The sequence below is a fragment of the Lactuca virosa genome, chromosome 3 (assembly GCF_052849685.1).
Source record: "Lactuca virosa cultivar CGN04683 chromosome 3, Lactuca_virosa_CGN04683_v6, whole genome shotgun sequence".
Lineage (NCBI taxonomy): Eukaryota > Viridiplantae > Streptophyta > Magnoliopsida > Asterales > Asteraceae > Lactuca > Lactuca virosa.
In genome coordinates this window covers 399,676,205-399,683,822 of record NC_136428.1, presented here as the reverse complement: position 1 = coordinate 399,683,822, position 7,618 = coordinate 399,676,205, and positions in this window count along the sequence as shown.

The following is a 7,618-nucleotide window of genomic DNA, read 5'->3' as shown; positions in this document are numbered from 1 at the left end:
TGTGGCGTGTACCCACCATGATGTCACTGAAACACAACACAAAAATCATCAGAGACACGCTCAAATAAACTCACTCTCGATCACTCATCCCTACTCACTCTCGATCACTCATCGCTACTTGGGAGGCATACAGATCCGGTGCTTTCAGTAGTATGGGCCCAATACTACCTTCCACACTAACCTGTAGTCATCCCAAGTCCTCCTCCTAAGGTTCTAATTCACAAATACTCTATCTCTCACAAATATCAGGCTACTCTCCCAGTAGGCTACTCATATGCTTATCTAGGTATCTCTTCCTAGATTATCTCTTGATTCAGAACTGTAGGGTTTCAAAGTACTACATGGATGATGGCAATGGGCCCCCTTGATGAAGTGTAGGTTAAAATCCCAAGACTTGTCTTTTCCCTATAAATAGTCATGTATTATTCATAATTAGGGTTAAGAGTGAGTAAAAATGTAGCCGCCACGTTGTGAGGTTTCTTATGTAGAGTTAGATTCTTTAGTATATTATGAAAGTGTAATTTATTCCTCATGTTTTGAATAAATCGAGTGATCATTCGACATATCTTCTTTATTTGTGTTTGCTCTTATTTTCCGCATCTTGTTCATCAAATCACAATTAGGGTTTTATCCCAACAAGTGGTATCAGAGCGGGTCCTTGAAGATCTATAGATTTTTGAAGTATCGGTTCTTGATTTGATGATTTTCTGCCCAAGTTATTGAAGATTATTGGTGTTTGGCGGTTTTGGAATCAAAATTATGTTCAAGTTACTGTTCATAAATGTTAAAACTTAAATGTGTTGTTTTATTTTAAATCGTGTGTGTGTGTGTGTGTGTATATATATATATATATATATATATATATATATATATATATATATATGACGTTATCCGGTTCATCCGGTTTTTGGGACCGGTTCGACCAGTCGAACCAATTGAACCATCCAACCGGTACGACGGTCGGTTCAATGTCCGGTTCGTTTTTCAAAACATTGGTAAAAATTGAAGTCTTGTGAGTAGACATCAAACACAGCTGGGTTAGGACGAATGAGATTCACATCAAATTCTTATACTCATGTCAAAATTGATTTCGATGTGTGGATAGTAATTTTGATTTGTGATGTATTTTGGAGATAATGAGTTCGAGATGAGACGGGTGAGTGTTTTGGTTTGATGGTCAAAGAACGCATCGCTATGGTCAATTGTTGGGCAATAGCGAATGTTACCGTACGATACAGGAAAGCCAGGAAAGCCAAGTAGGGGAGAAAAACAGAATTTGTCGCTTCTCATCCCTCATCGTACAATTTTTACCCAGAATTTGTCGCTTCTCATCCCTCATCTTTTAAATGCAGAATTTTTGTTTTGCATCCCTGAAGTTTCAACGAATTAGCAGAAATTACCTAGTTTCGACATTGGGGTAATTTTCTGTGGCATGGGAAGAATTTTTGAATCAGGTCCTTGCATTTTATGCGAATTGACACTTTATGCCCAGTTTTGCATTTGGGGTAAAGTTTCGCATTGGAAACTGTTTTTGACGCAACGGGTCCCTGCATAATTACAAAATTGACAAGTTTTACCAGGAATGTTTAAATTCTCGTAACTTTCATCCAAAAGTAGAAAATTTTCACAAAATTGGGAATTTTTCATGACTTTTCGTGATTGTTTTTCAGGCAAGTTTTTCATGGTTTCGATTTTGGCACACATCGAGGAGGAGATTTGAAAAGTTTATTCCTCGAGTGCTTCTCGTCCGTTGTAGGTTTTATAAGCACTTGTTGATTATAAAAAGGGGGAGAATGAAGAAATGTAAGTTGAAGCTTCTCGGGTATTCATTTGTGGATTTGAAGATCGGTGTTACTTCGAGGGGGGGTTGGTCTTGACCGTGCGAGCTCGTTTGGAAATTGAAGCAGGCACATCCAATCCTAACTTTGAGGGGGAGAATGCTAGGGTGCAAAGTTCTCCTTTGATGTGGAGTGTAGGCTTACCCTCTTGTATGTGTAAATGGTTTGAGTCTTTCCTATAATTAGGAAGTGAATGTCTCCATTACGTAAGAACTATTTTGTGTGAGTTAGTTAAGTGAGAGCAAGAACAAACCCACTTGTACTCTTACTATTGTAATAGATCTTAAACATGATTATTTATTCTTGGTGTTCTTGATGTTTGAATGATTCGCTTGACCTTTACTATTCCGCACATGTCATCATAATTAGGATCACTACACGTGCTACACGATCTGTTGTGTCCCTTACGAAGTTTAGGCCAAATTCTAACCAATGGGTGTATTCTAAAGGTCTTACTCATTCTATTAAAGCATAATCGAACACCAATTGCATGAAAAATTGACCTCAAAGCAAAATTGGTATGAACCCTAGATTTCTATTTAGGCACAATGCAGCAGGATTATGAAATTAAACCACAAATTAAAGTAGAGGGGTTAAAGAGAAACATACCTGAATGCCGAATTTAGCAAGAAAAGAAGAAAAATCAGAACTTTGTACTTGAGTACAAGACGTTACCACGTAATTCAAAAAAAAAGTGAAAGAGAAGAAGAAATCAGGACAAGAATGATATAACATGTCGAGGAGGTACGTGGGGCGTAATTCATACATATGAGGGGCGTACACGGTTTGCCATAGGTACGATGCTCGTAGGCCACAAGTACGTTGGGGGTACTCGTTATGCCGATAATTTCTGGTCGCGATCCTTCTCTGTTGTACGCCTTACGTTCTACTAATTACGTTGGGTGTAATTTGATGATTACAAATTTTCTTTTTCTTTTTACTCGTTTTAATTTCTTTTTCCATCTAATTTGGGGACCCTTGAATATTTAAATTCTGCAATTAAACAATAGCAAAACCCTCCCACAAGTGACACGTTATCATCGAAATTAAAAATAAAATAAAACTATAAAAAATTAAAACGAAAAACAAATAACGAATAATCAAATAAACCAAATTAAATGAAAACTGTTCCCCAGCAGCAGTGCCAAAAACTTGTTGTGTGATATATATATATATATATATATATATATATATATATATATATATATATATACACTCAAGTTTTAAATTTATAAAACTTATTCTATCGCAACCGGACTTACACACACATTAGGCAGTGAACCTAATCGTGTAATAGTACAGTTGTGTTAAGAACATGTGTCGAACATAAGGGGAATGGTGGTGAATTAATTTAGAATATAATTTTTGATTATAGGTTACACAAAACACACAAAATCAATAAGAATAGGTTTATTAAATACTTTAAATACCACTTAACATCAAATATTGATAAACTGACAGGAAGACAAATTTCTTTAGGCACTTTGTGACAACCGTCAAAATTTGAGACAACTCTAGATTTGAATAAACTTAGTTGCACATATAGGCACGACACATACTAGACTTTGTAACTAGGAACAATGTTATAACCTACTAGAAACTTGGAAACAAGTAGAATCGAAGGATAGTGTACTTAGATTTCACATTGGTATGTGAATTTTACAACTACTTAATTGTAATGACTATCCATATTCAGGTTATTCCTTGAATTGAACATCTTTGCATGAATAATGTAGACACATCATGCACTTGACCTAGAAGTAGAAATTAGGTCAAAGTCTCATGGAAACGTAAGTCAAAGTTGAAAGGACTAGTATACTTCATTCATCAAATTCACTTGAATCTCGGAACCACTACATAGAATGCCAATAAACCGATAAAAATTAATTACAAACATTATTTCTAACTTGAGTAAGAGTTAGGAAACCCAAAAACAATGTGAAGTCTCAAAGATTCAATTTATTTTGATATCCAAAGATTTACAAAATTCCTTAAAACTCTAAAAGTCATAAAAACTTAAATTTATGAAGTTTTATATTAAAATCTCATAAAAGTTTTTATAAGCACTATAATTTTAAATTAATATATTTAAAATGTGGAAATATAATCAAAGAAATTAATTTATTTTATTAACATTAACCTTAAATTAATATATGATGTTTTCAAGGAATTAAATGGTGGAAAAATGGTTAAACATATTTAAAAATCATGAAAAATTACAAGACGGTTCTAAATTGTAGTTAGAACTGAAATATAAATTTTGGACATTTTTAGAACTGATTTCATTTAGTTTTTGATTTTTAGTTTGTAAAGCCCTTCCAAAAGTGCTAAAATGCATTTCAAACAATAACACAAAATGAGATTTGTCACTTGCAAATGTTAATAAGTCAATTGGTATATGGAAATCTGAATTTTCAGAAAAGTATTTTCAACTTATACAAAACCTAATTTGACACAATATTGGCATAATTCTATTGTAGAAATTAAGTATACTAGTGTTAGATTTTCTATTAGAAACTTACTAGTGTGTAACCTTATCGTAGGGAATTGGTAGTAGGACGTGAGAAAAGTTAGCTCAAGGCATCACAAATACCTTCACATATCATTTTGAGTATTCACGACTCCCCCTATTTTCGGTTATTAAATGTTTTGGAGTGGAAAAGCATGTCCAAAAACTGCTTATTGTTTGTTGTTTTTAATTTGACTTGTATCAAACTTGGTTGCTATATTTTGCTGTGTATGTGTATCTTATTGTTAATTCATGAGGCCTTATCTCGTTTAAGTCCCTGGAATCAGTTCACACAACTCATTAACTCATTTGAGCCCATGGTCATTATGGATAGCGCTATTAGGAGGTAGATAACTCCTCACTCGAACGATTCGCTTGAGTACATTTTACCATTATTTATCCCTATGTTAGTGGTAGACATATCATTCAATAGGGAATTCGGTCTTAGGCTTAGGTTGTGAACTCTTGATTTGATGACTACGCACATACAAACTTTGTTTCTCATTATAGCAACGAATTTTTATTACTGTAAACTTATTTACTTGTCTTAGAAATGAACTTGTTTTCTCTTTGTAGTAACAAACTTGTTTGCTCTTTGTAGAAATGAACTTGTTTGATGTTTGTAGCAGTGAACCTGTTTACTCATTTGAGCAACGAACTTTGTTTCTCATATTAGCAACAAACTTCTATTTATGGAAACTTTATTATTCGTTTTAGCAACGAACTTCTATTCATGAAAACTTATTTACTTATTTTAGCAATGAACATTTGTTTATGGAAACTGTTATCAATATTATGATTTTCATGATTTGAAACTATATTATGTTATAAACCTATGAGTAGTCACCAACTATTTTTATAGGTTACGCTCGTTTTACATGCTTTTTCAGGAATCATCGGGTAAGTGGCACATACAAACACATCACTTGTAGGAGCATTCACAATTGTTGTCTTTTAAATACATTGTAATTTCTTTTAAGAAATTGTTCAATCTCATTGTAAATTTGTAATGATTATTAATACTATGGTTGGTGTTGTCTTTTAACCTTTGCTATGAAACCCTTTGTACTGCCACACCCCGTATTTCCGCTTTAGCGGGGTGTGGCATACTTTGGTCTAGATAAATTATGTAACATCCATAAATTTCATGCCAAATTTAAACTTTTCCAATCATAATTAAAACCCCAAAAGTATTTGTTTACAAATTGTTTTCAAAACATTATTCATCAGAGTGTCCCAAAACAGATCATAAGGATGAGGAGTGGTACGGTCACGCCTTTGCCTTGCCACGATCTCCTGAAGTAACTGAAACAAACAACTGAAAACTGTAAGCCCAAGGGCTTAGTGAGCTACCCCAAAATACCAATACCACACTGAAATACCGTATCCATAATAATCAATCAATCAATCCATCCATCAACATGCATACTGGGCCATCGGCCTGACTGGACGGCCCTACCAGGCCTACAGTCCAACTGAATCTATACTGAGCCTTCGGCATGACTGGACCGCCACGTGGGCCTACAGTCTTCCCGAACCGCTCATAGAGTGTGTTGGCCTTCAGCACAAAGCAGGACCGCCTCAACCCAAAGCAACAAGCAGATAACCATGTGCACATAACTAACATATACTGACATATACAACATCAAACATATCTACCTCACTGAGCACCAAACATAGCAATCTCTCATAACTAGAGCACTGACCTAGCAGGTCACTAACATATCAATCCCTACGGATCATAAGAGCATAACATACTGTCTATCCTGACTCTGATCTAACAGATCATATCCACATGTAGCATATCATAACAATAACAACTAAAAGGGCCGACCTTGGTGCCGTAGACCCTATCGATATAGTGAGGACAACTCACCTTGCAGATGCCGACTCGGAAGGTAAACTCCAACTCTCGTATCACTTGACACAGGCTCCACCACCTATGAGCATAGTACAATATACTCATAAGTCCTTAACCTTATAAGGTACTCCATAACCCTCCAGTCAACCCCTGGTCAAAGTCAAAGTCCTCAGTCAAGGTCAACAGTCCATGTTGACCCCAACTCGCCGAGTACCCTCGGCTACTCGCCGAGTTCCTTGAAGCACATTCCAACTCGTCGAGTCATCGGGGTGACTCGTCGAGTTCCTTCGATTCTCGATCAAACTTTAAGGCCACCCGTCGAGTTCCCTCCTTGCAACTCGACGGATACACACGCATACATATCCTAGGGAAAACTCATCCGACTCGCTGAGTTGTTCATCAACTCGTCGAGTCTTATGGTAATCTTCATCGGACTCGCCGAGTTGTTCATCCAACTCGTCGAGTTGACGGCCATCTTCATGTGACTCGCCGAGTCAACCTTGCGACTCGCCGAGTCTATTCAGTCCTTTTTCCATACAGACTTGTTTTGAGCCATGCAGCGGCTCCAAATCACAGATCCAACCTTCTAGGGCATGCTTTTCACGTAAGGAGCTCTCAAAGACTGCAAGGAGGCCAAAGGAGGCTGTGGCTCCTTTAAATAGAGGTGCAAACCCCGGAATTTAGGGTTTCATCTGCCAGCTCCTACTCGCCGAGTCCCAATATGGACTCGTCTAGTAGGTCACTTAACACGCGATCCCACCCCGCTGCTACTCGACGAGTACGTCAACCAACTCGTCGAGTAGAGCTTCACCCAATAAATCTTATTTAAACAATACCTAAGAATCGGGGCGTTACAACTCTCCCCCACTTGAACTAGACTTTGCCCTCGAAGTCCGTTGGAATAAACAATGCCGGGTAATGCTCGCGCATCTCCGCCTCCGGCTCCCATGTCCACTCGGATCCCCTCCGATGTTCCCACTGTACCTTTACTAAAGGTATTTCCCTGTTCCGCAGAATCTTCTTCTTCCTTTCCAAAATAGCCACAGGCTTCTCCACATAGTTCAAGCGCTCATCGACCTGAATGTCATCCAACAATACCACTGCCTCCTGGTCCATAATGCATTTTCGCAATTGCGAAACGTGAAATGTGCTGTGGATCCGGCTAAGCTCCTCCGGAAGCTCTAGCCTATAAGCCACGCTGCCAACCCTGGCAACAATCCTGAACGGCCCAATGTAACGGGGACCCAATTTTCCCCTCTTCCTGAAGCGGATCACTCCCTTCCAGGGTGAGACCTTCAGGAGAACTATGTCACCCACCTGAAATTCCAGCTCAGATCGGCGTCGGTCGGCATAACTTTTCTGCCGACTCTGAGCGGTCTGGAGTCGCTGTCTAACCTGCTCTATCATCTC